This window comes from Camellia sinensis, chromosome 5 (assembly GCF_055761805.1).
Source record: "Camellia sinensis isolate YWXY chromosome 5, ASM5576180v1, whole genome shotgun sequence".
In the NCBI taxonomy this organism is placed as follows: Eukaryota; Viridiplantae; Streptophyta; class Magnoliopsida; order Ericales; family Theaceae; genus Camellia; species Camellia sinensis.
Genome location: NC_138965.1, coordinates 179,891,837 through 179,905,701, shown reverse-complemented (window position 1 = coordinate 179,905,701; position 13,865 = coordinate 179,891,837).

Here is a 13,865-nt window from a genome sequence, read left to right as displayed (position 1 = left end):
AACCAAATTGGTTCGTTTCTTGGTCATTCCTATACACTTTAATTTTTATAAGTTAGGGAGGGGGGGCGGTTCAACTTGGTTAATTAGCTCAATTGGCCACTCATGTATGCTTTTCTCAAGAATTGATTATTTCTTCCTAATATTAAAGGTCTTGCTTTAATTGTTTATTTTTCGTCATTATAGAATCGGTGTTGGGGTGATTGTTGGCATTCAATTTATCAACTAATGCCATCTAATTAGTCTTTGCTGTTGATTATATTATTGAATAACTTTGACTAATAACAAGTAGAAGTTTATTCCAGATATACGTATAGAAAATTTTTGGACAAATTACATTTGTCATCCTTGCAGTTGTCAATAATGTTGATTTGGACATTTTTTTTTTTAGCTTTTGTGATTTCCTGAATTTATGAAAAATCCAATAAGAACAAATACAAATAAAGACATATATAATCATATATATATATATTCAATTTCTGACATAAGACTTATTGCATTATGATATACAAAAATATTATATTTTGTGGTGAGAAAAATTATATTATTTTATAATTTATCATACAAACTTTTGAGATATTTTACAAAACCTGAACCCCAGTTTTGGTCACGGCCCATCACACGCATGACCTAAAGCTAGCCTATCATGGGTACGAAGGCCATGGTCGCAGGCGCGTCTCACGCGAGAGCAAAAATAATAAACTTGAGATCCAAACGCGTTTCACACGAGAGGAGATTTTCTAAATTTATGAAAAATCCAATAAGACAAATATAAATAAAGACATATATATATATATATATATTCAATTTCTAACATAAGATTTCTTGAATTGTAATGTACAAAAATGTTATATTTTGTGGTGAGAAAAATTATATCATTTTATAATTTATCTTACAAAATTTTAAGATATTTTACAAGACTTGAACCCAGTTTTGTTCGCAGTCCATCGAGGGCGCAACCTCCAGACTAGCCCATCGCGGGCGCGATGGCCATGGTCGCAGGGGCGTCTCACGTGAGAGCAGGAATAGTGAACTTGAAATCCAAACGCGTTTCACACGAGAGGAGCAATAGTGAACTCGAAATTCAAATGCATAATTATAACAATTTTACCATTGATTTTTTTTTTTTTTTTGTATTAGGTTATTTGTCTAATTGATAACACATTTTTAGGAATTAGACTGAAATTACAGAACTCTCCTCAAAGTGATTGATATTTTGATGTCCAATTTGAAATGGTTTATACCTTTTGAACAGATCATTTTGTCCTTAATTTTTGTCCAATCTTAATGGATGATTAACATATAGAAAATGAAATGAAAAAATTGATACAATTAAAACTATAAAGACCAAAATAATATAATAGACAAATTACAAACAATTACATATAATTTACCCAAAATTTTACTCTTTTTTAGAAGTTTCTATTTCATCATTTTAGAAATCTTTGTTCCATCTCTCACTTTGGAATTTTTTTCGCGTACTTTTTCAATTTCACATGGTTGAATTTTCCTAAGCATACCTCACATGTATAGAGAGAGAATAATTCATAAATATGAGTATCCCATCACATTAATTTAAGAAGTCATTTGGTGCATTTATAACAACGAGACCGGCCGTCCCAAAAATTAAAAAGATTTGCAAATCAACCAAATCATCAAAAATAATTACAGAAAAGTGGGTGCCATAACATTTTCTAAGTATTTTTTTGCACAGAAAGAATTTCACCCATGTTTATGTAATTATTTTTGGTCATTTGAACTGAATTGTAATTCTTTTAAAAATTATTGCTTTTGAAACTATTACGGCATTAATTATCTATACAATAATTTTTAAGGAATGTTAAAATTTTTAAAAGTTCTATTAAAATTTATATCAAATATTTTACATGAGTATGAGATTCACACTATTTGTGTCTCATGTGATTCTCACACTCATGTGAGACATTTAATAAAAATTTTAATAAAATTTATAAAATTTCTAACATTTTAAATAATTTTTCAAGGTCTTCCTCGTGTAACCAGCTTGCAAATTATCCACCTTAAAATATTCAGTGATATTAGCTGTAATGTGAATGATGACTTTTACTAGCTTTCATAGACTTAATGGAAGCTACATGTCTGACCATCCAAGTTGAAATTATCTAAACGACAATGCTACGTAGCTCAAATTTTGTGGCTCAAAAGTGGCTTAAATGGCCAAAACGACGTCGTTTTGAGTACAGAACAACATAAAAATGGCCAAAACGACGTCGTTTTGGCCATTTGAGCCACTTTTGAGCCACAAAATTTGAGTTACGAGACATTTTCCTTATCTAAATTCCAAGGGATTAGCATGGTAGTCAAGGTTTGGAATTTGGGGTTGTCTTCTCTCTAAAATTTTAGGTTCAAAATCTTTTAAACGTAAATAATTTCTTAAGACCGGTTTATGCAGAACTTTTGTTTCGAATTTAATTGGGATTCTCGTAAATGAATGGTAAAATTGATTTTCGTATTAGTTGGTTCAATGTCGGATACAAAGTCATAAAAATAAAAGGGTAAATTATGTAAATGGTCTCTATAGTTTACACGATATGTCAATTTGATTTTTGTTGTTCAATTTGTTTGATTTTGCCCCTTAATTTAACAGATTATGTCATTTTAGTCTAATAAATAACGGTTGTTAAGTTTGGTAGACGAAAAGTCTATACAATATGTCAATTTGATCCCTGTAGTTTACATAATGTGTCAATTTGATCCTTATTGTTTTAATTTGCTCAACTTTGACAGGAACCAAATTGACACGTTGTGTAAACTATATGAACCAAATTGACACATAGTTTGACTTTCCGTCTACCAAACTTAATAACCGTTATTTATTTGGCTAAAACGATACAATCTATTAAATTAAGGGACAAAATCGAACAAATTCAAACAATAGAGATCAAATTGACATGTCGTGTAAATTACAAGAATTATTTGTATAATTTATCCAAAATAAAATTAAAAAATTTAGGGTTACCTGTCTATTGAGAACCATCTTGCTCTAGATGGTCTTCTGGATGGTACTGTTTAAGAGCTTGACATTGATCTTACAGACAAAGTCTGTGGATGTTAAACATTACAGTGATCAAAACCAGGGCCACATATGATACATTATATGACACTATCTTTAACTAAGTGATCACATTACGAGAGTGTGGTTAAGATTTTCTAGCTTGGAAAAAATTTATTAAAGACAAAAAGAAGCTGATTTCTTTAGGCTTTTTCAATAAATTCCCAGCTTATTTTCGTATTTAGTAAAAATAAAATTAAAAATATAAGACAAATACGTTAAAATAATTTGTATTGATATGTTACAATAATTTGGGACGGATAGGTTAAAATAATTTAGATAAATAGGTTAAAAATATGGAAATAAATAAGTTCAAATATGAGAACAAATATGTTAAAATAATTTAGCCAGATAAGTTAAAGTTATTTGAATAGATAGGTTAAATATTTTGAGATAGATAGGTTAAAATAATTTGTATAAACAAGTTAAAAATATTTGAACCAAAAGATTAAAAAAATAAATTAGACACAAATATAAAAAATATTGGGACACAATTTGGATGAATAAGTTCAAATATGGGGACAAATAGGTAAAATAATTTAAGCAGATAGGTATGTTGTATAAAAAAAAAAAAATCCTCGATGGTGTTAAAAGTTCAATAAGTCATAACTTGATAGTCCATTTTGGACGAGTTTTTTTTATTCCATTAATTTTTTTGAGATCCATCCATCTGAAACTGTCGAAAACAGTTTCGAGCATTTACTTTCACAAAAAATATTGTTTCATTTTTTTACTTTCACAAAATATACAAATCAATACAAAAATGTCTAGAATCATCCTCATCACTACGGTACTGTTTGGTAACACTTACGTTTTCAATTTTCTATTTATATTTATAAAAATTTTAAAAACTCAAATAAAAACTTGTTTGGTAAAATTTTTGATTTATAAATCAGTGGTCTCAGTTTATAAATTTGGCTAAAAAATGAAAACATAAAAAATGTGTTTCCATTTTGAGTTTTCAATTTTTTTTTTTTACTACCCAGCACTAGCCACCACCCGCCACTATTTTCCATCACCGTCCTCTGCCACTACCACCCACCCCCCACCACCACCTGTCACCACCACTCACGACCCACCTGCCACCACCAGCCACCCACTAGCCACCACCCACCTGCCACCCCCTCACCGTCACCACCACCACCACCACCACCACCCATCTGCCATCCATTGCCCACCACCCACCTACCATCCACCATCCACCATCCGCCACCAGCCACTACCATCCACCGCCCGCCACCACCAACCGCCACCTACTTGCCACCAACACTCACCACCCACCGGCCACCACCATCCACCACCCGCCACCACCACCACCACCACCACCACCCACCCGCCACACATCTGCCACCACCACCCACTCGCTACCACCTACCACCCGCCACCGTCACCCACCCACCCACCCACCCACCACCACTCGCCAACTACCCACCACTAGCCGCCATCCGCCACCACCACCACCCACTCGCTACCACCCACCACCCGCCACCGTCACCCACCCACCCACCCACCACCACCACTCACCCTCCACCACCCACCACCCACCACCACCCGTCATCCGCCACCACCCACCACTCACCCTCCACCACCCGCCACTACCACCACCACCCACCATTCGCCACCCACCTGCCACCACCGCCACCCACCCGCCACCACCCACTCGCTACCACCCGCCACCGTCACCCACCCACCCACCACCACCACCACCCACCGGCCACCAGCTATCCATCACCCACCATCACCACTTTTCACCATCATCTTTCGCCCCCACTTGCCGCCACTTGTCATTTCTCACTTTTTTTTATATTTTAAAATTTTTTAAAACATTTTGTCAATTACCAAACGCGTTTGTATTTTATGTTTTTCTAAAAATAAACAAAAAATAAACAAAAATCAGTTTATAAAATTTTTGTAAATATAAACTGAAAACGTAAACGTTACCAAACACACCCTACATGTTTGAACTTACTAACGAGAAATTATCGTTTGTATCCTTAGAGCATCTCCAACCACATCCTCTTCTGAAGAGGATGAAAATAATATTTTTTATTCAAAAAGTAAATATAGAGGACGTCACTATTCATTCAAACTCCAATCACAAACCTTCATTTCCTTCATTCAAACTCCAATCAAAAAGTAATTTTTGTTCATTAATAAATATTTAATTTTAAAATTTTTGTAAAACATATTTAATATTATACTCATTTTAAAGGTATGATTTCATACATTTTATTGATGTCAATTTTATAAAAATTAAATTTACACATTAAAAGTTATTTCAAATATAATTAAGAAATATAGAATGAATAGTGTTTTAGAGTCTCCTCTATTTTTTCATCCTCCCTTTAGAGCATCTCCAATGCAATACTCTCACTAAGAAGATGAAAATAATATTTTTTATTCAAAAAGTAAATATAGAGGATGTTACTATTCATTCAAACTCCAACCACAAACTTTTATTTCCTTCATTCAAACTCTATTTAAAAAGTAATTTTTATTCATTAATAAATATTTAATTTTAAAATTTTTGTAAAATATATTTAATATTATACTCATTTTAAAGGTATGATTTTATACTTTTTAATGATGTCAATTTTATAAAAATTAAATTTATAAATTAAAAGTTATTTGTAATATAATAACAAATATATAAATGAATAATATTTTGGGGGATCCTCCATTTTTTCATCCTCCCTCCAAATATGGAGGATGAACTCATTCTCCTCCCAAATGGAGATGAATTTGAAGGGTGGGTTGGAGGAGCAAATCCTCCATATTTGAAGATATAGAGGATGGGTAGGAGATGCTCTTATATTTGGAGGATCAATTCATCCTCCTCCATTTGGGAGGAGGATATAGAGGATAAATTGGAATTGGTTTTGGGAGAGGATCCTCCATATTTGAAGATATGGAGGATAACGAACAAAACACTTCATGTGTTGACTTTTCACCAACTTTTTCAATTTTTTAAACTTAAATTTTATTTTTATTTTTATTTTTTATTTTTGAAAAAAAAAATTAAGTCTACAAAACAAGTTAATTTATAAATTGCAGCTAAAAATACCCACAAAAAATTTAAAAATTGCCTAAAATAATAATTTTTTTGTTGACTTATTCTAAAAAAAATATTTACTATTTGAAGTTTTTGATAAGTAACAAATGACTAAATGTTTTTCATATTTTATGCTTAAAAAAATAGAGGAATATTATTTTGTCTCCTAAACTTTCATGCGTTTTTCAATTTGACCCTAAACTAAGTATAATATCAATTTGCCCCCTAAACTTTTAAAATTTTGACCAATTTGGCTCCTGCCGTCACATTCCGTCTACAATCAAATAGAACTTGCTGACATGGGCTGGTGTTACATGTTTAAAAGATGAATTTCCTCGACTATATCGTATCTCTCCAGATAAGCTGAAAACAATTAAGCAGGTGATTGAATCAAGAAGGAGCCTACATGACTGGGAGGAATGCTTCAATAGAATGCTCCGAGATTGGGAAAAGGAAGAGGTGGCTCGTTTGGTTAATTTGGTTAATAACACTCCGGAGTTAAGAGCTAATAAGGTTGATGCGTTATGTTGAGGGGCTGAAAACTCGGGCTGCTTCAGCATATCATCTGCCTATAGGTGGTGTGAAAACAGTCTGCAATCTCCAAGATGATTTGGCAAAGTGTATCTACTCCTAGAGCAAAAGCTTTTGTGTGGTTAGCTTGGAGGCAAAGGTTAAAAACGTCCTCTTACCTATAGCGGATTGGTGTCATTCCAGCTGCTGCTAATACCCAATGTGTGTTTTGCAAAGCTGATGAGAAGTCGGTAAATCATGTTTTGTTGTGGTGTCCCTTTGTATGGAGGGTGTGGGCTGATATCTTTCTCTGGTGGGGATCCCAGTGGGTTATGCCAGCAACAGTGGATGGAGTTTTATAGTTTTGGGCTGGGTTTTCGGGTACTAGCTTTGAAAGAAAAGTCTGAAATGTATTACCTGCTGCTGCCTTGTGGTCTATATGGAAACACAGGAATGAGGTGTTGTTTTCTGAATTGCAACCTGATCTGTGTGGTCTATGTGAGATAATTAAAACCAGGTCTGCTATGTGGGTTAGAGCTGCTGATGTGAAGCTGTCTTTTTCAGTCAATGTTATTTTGTATAACTTACAACAAATTAAGTATTGTCAAAGAGGGTTAGGCTGAAGCCCTATGTTGGTGATAATTTCTTTCTTCTTCTTGGAATCTGCTACTGTTTTTTGGAAAACCAGCCGTGCCTCTGCTGTTCTACTTGGACGTTACTGCTTCTGTTTTGGTTCTATTTCTACTGTCTACTGGTGCATGCTACTGCCTTAGACTCTGTTTTGGCTTATGTTGCTGTATCGGCCTCTGTTTTGGTTCATGCAGCTGCAACGACATGGGTGCCTCTTGCTGGTGTCTCCTTTGGTTTTTGCTGCTCTTCTCCTCTGTTTCCTGTTGGTTTCCTCTTGTTGGTTTCTCACCAGCAGTTGTATTACTAGCGGTTAATCGGGCTAGCTCATTGGAGCCAATTTTGTTTGGTTTCATTTGCTATGCTACTGATGTATTTGTGTTCAATATATATACTCTCTTTTTGTTTGCTGATAAAAAAAAAAAAAAAATGGTATCAAGCTTCATTTGAAAATTCATTTTCCCCCAAACTATATCTTAAAAAATCAATTAGCCCCCCAAATATTTAGATAAAAAAACAATATTTAATCAATAATTTTTTATCTAAAAAATGAAAAAATTTAAATTTAAATCAAAAAATTGAGTATTAGTTCTATTAATTATTCTTCAGACAATAATTGAATTTTAAATTTTTTTCTCACTCAATTTTAAAATTACTATTAGTCAATCAATTCTATTAAAATTAATTTAAAAAATAAACTAATTACAATTACAAATTGATATTATACAAAATTTGGGGTTAAATTAAAAAACGTTTCAAAATTTGAGATACAAAATGATATTTTCTAAAAAAATAAATAAGCAAACCTATAAATGCTGCAAAAGGAATTTTCTAATCATTACCCTTAATTTGAGACTGCTTGTAGTATCCAAAATTAAGGGAATGTTTGGCTTAATTTTTAAAACATGATTTGAATTAAAAATAAAAATGTTTGCTTGGTTAAAAAAAATTTAAAATACAATTCAAAATTTATTTTTTTCTCTCCTTTCTCTTTTTTTTTATTATTAATAAATCAATTAATCACTTTTTTTTCTCCTCTCTCTTCTCTCCTCTCTCATTCTTTTATATTCTACACATCAATCAATTAAATTTTTTTCTGATACCCATCTATTCAATTATAAAAAATTAAAAATCATTCCAAAACTACTTTCAAAACTTACAACTAAATAAATTTTTAATTTTCAATTTTTTTTTCAATAACTTATTTTTTAAAATATAATTCAAAACTCATTTTAAAAATTAAACCAGAGGGAGAAGATTTTTTGAAGGAGATTCCTAGCTAGTCATAAAAAAATAAGGGTACTTACGTGTAAGTCTCAATAAGTGAATTTATTTTTTAATAGGTCCTATGAAAAAAATTTGTTATAAAAAAAAATTACTAATTGTAAGTTTTAACAATAATTTATAAAAATCATGACTCAAAAAAAAATCACTAATTGTCAATTTTTAGCGACGTATGTAAAAAATTATCACAAAAAAATTATTTTTAACTATAATTTTATCAAGATTTATTTTTAATAGAATTTGATGAGAATTAAATCTAATTATTATGACTTATTAATAATTTACCTAAAAAATAATAAATAAATAAATCAAACCTTTTCCCTTGAAGAGTATTCCAAAATAAAAGAAAGCATTGAAGGCCACACATCAGGACAGTCAGTGATGCACTCAAAAAAGACAAAAATAACCTGAATTGGTGCCAAACCTGCCCATGGCGGCTCCATTTGCACCCCAAAACAAAGACTCAAAAACTTTTGATACGTGAGTCAACTTAGCTACACTAGGTATACAAAAAATAGGAAAATGATAAATATGTTCTAAGGTCAAAAAGTCGTCCTAACGTTTCAACTTAGCTACATGAGATTAGCAAACTCAATTATTTATGTATTTAATTGATTCTTAATGGTAGTTAAAAACGGAAAAGGGAACAACAACAGTGATTTGAAAGCCACATTGCAAATCCTACCCTTCTTCTCGAAAACATATTACTTGCCTTTCTACTTTTTTGGTCATACACAATTTTTATTTGCATCAATCCTTATCTTCTTCATATGTCACTTGTTATTAAGGGTTTGGTTAATGAGAATTTTAAATTTTTTTTTTTTTATCAGTAAAGAAAAATTTCATTAATTAACATGAAATTAAAGGTACAGGAAGATAAAATGCACTGAGAGAGATTCGGAAAGTATAAAAATACGCCTACTACTGCTATTCGCAACCATATAACCAACCTCTCGACCTCACGTTTTTTTTTTTTTTAAACAAAAAAGTTAAGAAGGATTTAACAAAAAATAAAAAACATGATTTCCCACAAAATCACCCCACCAAAAAACAATTCTAACATAAACAATTCTAAGGCTGGTAAAATAATCAATAAACATGATTTCCCACACTACCCAAGGCCCATGCCACCCACGCCTACTCTGCAGCCCACACCTACGCTTACTCTGGAGCCAACACCCGCCTGAACACAACGTATACACCACGCCAAGACCCACTCCCGAGGCCATACCACCGGAAAACACCATAGCCAACCGCTCACCTGAACACCTGAACACCCATCAACCAACAGCTCACAGCTCCAAACACCAAAGCCAACGGCAACACCCATCAACCAACAGCTCACAGCTCCAAACACCATAGCCAACGGCTCACCGGACATTGCAACTCTAACCTCCAAACTCCACAACTCCACCCACCTGCAACACCCCTGCTAAACTTGACATTGCAACTCCAACACTTGCTACCGAAGACAGCTCATCACCCACTGCCACCGCTATCTCTTCCGCTGCAGCTCCACACATCGGCCATCACCCACACCCACACCCACACCCACACCCACTGTAGCTCCACACAGATCATCACCCGAAGACAGATCATCACCCACACCCACTGCAGCTCCACACACCAACCAAAACCCCGACCAACCGCTAAGACGCCACCAAACATCTAGAAAAGATCACCCCTCAAACTCTCACTCGAAGAGGAGCGCTCGAATGAAAACCAGACAGATCTCGATCGCCTTCGAACCCATGTTTCCGCCCAAACAAAGCATCGATACTTTTCCACCAACCTGAACCAGAGTTCACCCCTCAAGTTTTTACTCGCAAAAGAGCGCACGAATGTAGATCCTGGACATGCCCTGATGAATCAGCTATATCAGCCCCGAGTCACCAACACTACTAGAAAAAACACTTTCCGTGACGAACATGTTTGGTCGCGAAAAGTACCATATTTGGTCGCTAAAACCTTTTCGCGACCAAAATATGTTGGTCGCGAGTTGGTTGCTAAAGCCTCGTCACAGATAGTTTTCTGCGATCAAAAAAATCTTTGGTCGCTAAAAGTGACCATTCGCGACCAACTTTTTTGGTCGCGAAAAGTCCAATTCATATTAGCCAAAAGTAAACTTTTAGTGACCAAAGATAAGTTGGTCGCCAAAAGTCAGCGCCTTGACCCAAAAAAAATAATTCTTTTGTCCTCCCTGGGACTTGAACTCCTAACCAAGGAGTCACCATGCACCCAATCCACTCTGCCACTCTGCCAATAACATACTTTTTGTTCATATTTGACAAAAAAAATATATAACCCATAAAAATTGGGTTATATATTATTTTATAAAACTTTTAATGCCTAAATAGAAAAATAGCATGTAATTACTGTAGTATCATTTTTTTTTAAAATTTATCCCGCCATAACTTTCCGCGACCAACTTTTTTTTTTGGTTGCCAAAGGGTAATCTTCCGCGACAAAAAAAGCCTCTGGTCGCCAATAGTAGACTTTTCGCGACCAACTTTTTTTTTTGGTCGCCAAAAGGTGATCTTCCGCGACCAAAAAAGCCTTTGGTCGCCAATAGCATACTTTCCGCGACCAACTTTTTTTTTTGGTCGCCAAAGGGTAATCTTCCGCTACCAAAAAAGCCTTTGGTCGCCAATAGTATACTTTCCGCGACCAACTTTTTTTTTTGGTCGCCAAAGGGTATACTTTCCGTGACCAACTTTTTTTTTGGTCGCCAAAAGGTGATCTTTCGCGACCAAAAAAGCCTTTGGATACTTTCTGCGACCAACTTTTTTTTTTGGTCGCCAAAAGGTGATTTTCCGCGACCAAAAAATTGTGGTCGCCAAAAGTTAAATTTTAGTCGCAGAAGGTGGACTATTTGCGACAAAAAAAAATAGGTGGTCGCCAAAAGTGTTTTTTCTTGTAGTGCAAAAACAACCAACCGCAGCAACACAAAACACCCTAAGGTGGAAGAAATGAGGAAATCAAGTTTATTGGAGAAAAAAACTAACAAAACGAACACCGGAAAGAGCTAGGCCAGCCGACCGCCATAGCCGTAGGCGGCGGCCGACAAGCTCAAAAGGAGGCATGGGGAGGAGGTTTTTAGAGAGAGAAAAAGAGAGAGAGAGAGAGAGGTTGTGGCAACCTGTTATGTTAGAATTGTTACGTTATTCTTGGTTCCTACATAGGGCTATAATCGAGTCGAGCCGAACCGAGTTTCATTATGTTCGAGCTCGGCTCGATTTATTACAGAGGTGTTCGAGCTCGGCTTGAGCTCGAAATGAGCCTAAGTATGTGAGCTCGAGCTCGGCTCGCTTAAAATTTATGTAACTCGGGCTCGGCTCGTTATGGCTCGTTAGCCAAGTGAAACCACCAAAGGCTAGCAGCTACTACACTTAAATAGAGATTTGTTTGTCTTTGAAATACATATGTAAACATATGTATTTCAAACATTGCTTATCAAACGGCGTCGTTTTGTCAAGTGCACCAAAAGTCCCACATCGCTCAAAGGAAGAAGCATGCTAAGGTTCACTGCTTATAAATGGAGCTGTTGGCAACGGTAGTGGTAGCCAACTTCTGAGGACAATATAATATATAAATATATTGAACATAAAATATAATATATATATATATATATATAAATATATAAAACATAAAATCTTATATAAATAAAAAATAAAAAGTTCAAAGTTTTTGATATGTATAATATATATATTATATTATATATAATATATAATACAATTAAAAATATTTTATTATAATATATATATATGATATAATATATATATATTTAAAATATAAAAATATAAATTAATATTTATATTTTTGAGCTCGTGAGCCTATTCGAGTCGAGCAATAGTAAGCTCGAGCTCGGCTCGTTTATTAATCGAGCTTGAAATTTAAGCTCGAGCTCGGCTCGTTTATTAATTGAGTCGAGTTCGAACGAGCCTTAACGAGCCGAACTCGAACTCGACTCAATTAATAAACGAGCCGAGCTCGAGCTTAAATTTCAAGCTCGATTAATAAACGAGTCGAACTTGTTCATGAACAGCTCGGTTCGTTTGCAGTCCTATTCCTCCATGCTTCAATCTGATTTTAATGAGAATTTTAAAAATATTAATTAATAACATTTAAATTGATTATATATTATATATTATACGTAATCCCATATATTATGTATAAGCATGTCAAACTTCTTATATCTAATTTAAATCATATTAATGTTCTCTTTGTATAACATAAAACTTAGGACATTTATTTATAAATCTCTATTCATCTACTTATATTTTACTTAGTCCAATAAGTTCTATAGTTACAAAAACACTCATAATAATAATAGAGTGAAACATATATTAATGTTCACATTAACAGTGTAAATGTTTCATTATGTGAACATTCACACTATTAAATTTATTTAATGTAAATGTTCACATCATAGAACATTTAAAATAGTCCAAAATAATAATGCACACCAAATTGCTAAGAGTTCAAAAAATATTTGTAAGGGTAAAATTATCCATAAATTACCTTAAGTATGAGAATTAAAATTAATGAGAATTAAAATTAATGAATCAAATGTCTAAAATAATAGAACTTATTAGTACAAGAATATCTTATGAATTAATTGGGATCCAATTACTTAAAAGAGGATTTTCTAATAAATTCCCCCAACACTTAAGCGCCATTTGATATTTTTTTAACTTTTTGATTTATTTGTTTGTTTAATTTTTTTTTTTAATATTAGAAATGAAGTATAGTATTTTCGTTTTCATTAAAGTAGAACCAATTTCAAAATTTTCAAAAGTTTTGAGAAAAAAAAAAATTTTGTTTAGGATTTTACTCATTTGTCCCTCTCTTACCATTTTCAATAATCTCTAACCATCTTCTGGTGAGTGAGCTTCAATCACCCTTCAATAACTTTTCGTGATTTAAAACAAAAAATAGTCAAAATTTATTACTGATTGCATTAAAATGACATCCTCATTGACGATTTTTCTTCTTCTTTTTTTTTTGGCGATGGCCTTTTCATCACCAAAAATATACACTTTGCTTATTTTTGGTTTTCTAAAAATACTTTTTAGAAAATTCTACTTCTTTATTTTTCGCATTTTTTTTTTGTTTTTACTGAATTTTTTTAATATTTTAATTTTTTTTTAATTTTTAGACACAACTAACATAAATATACATAAAATGTATAATTTTTGTGAAAAAAATCTTTTAAAAATTCACTAAATACCAAAAATACAAAAAAAAAAAAGAATTCAATATATTTTTCATATTTTTATGTATTTATTGATTTTTAAAAATATT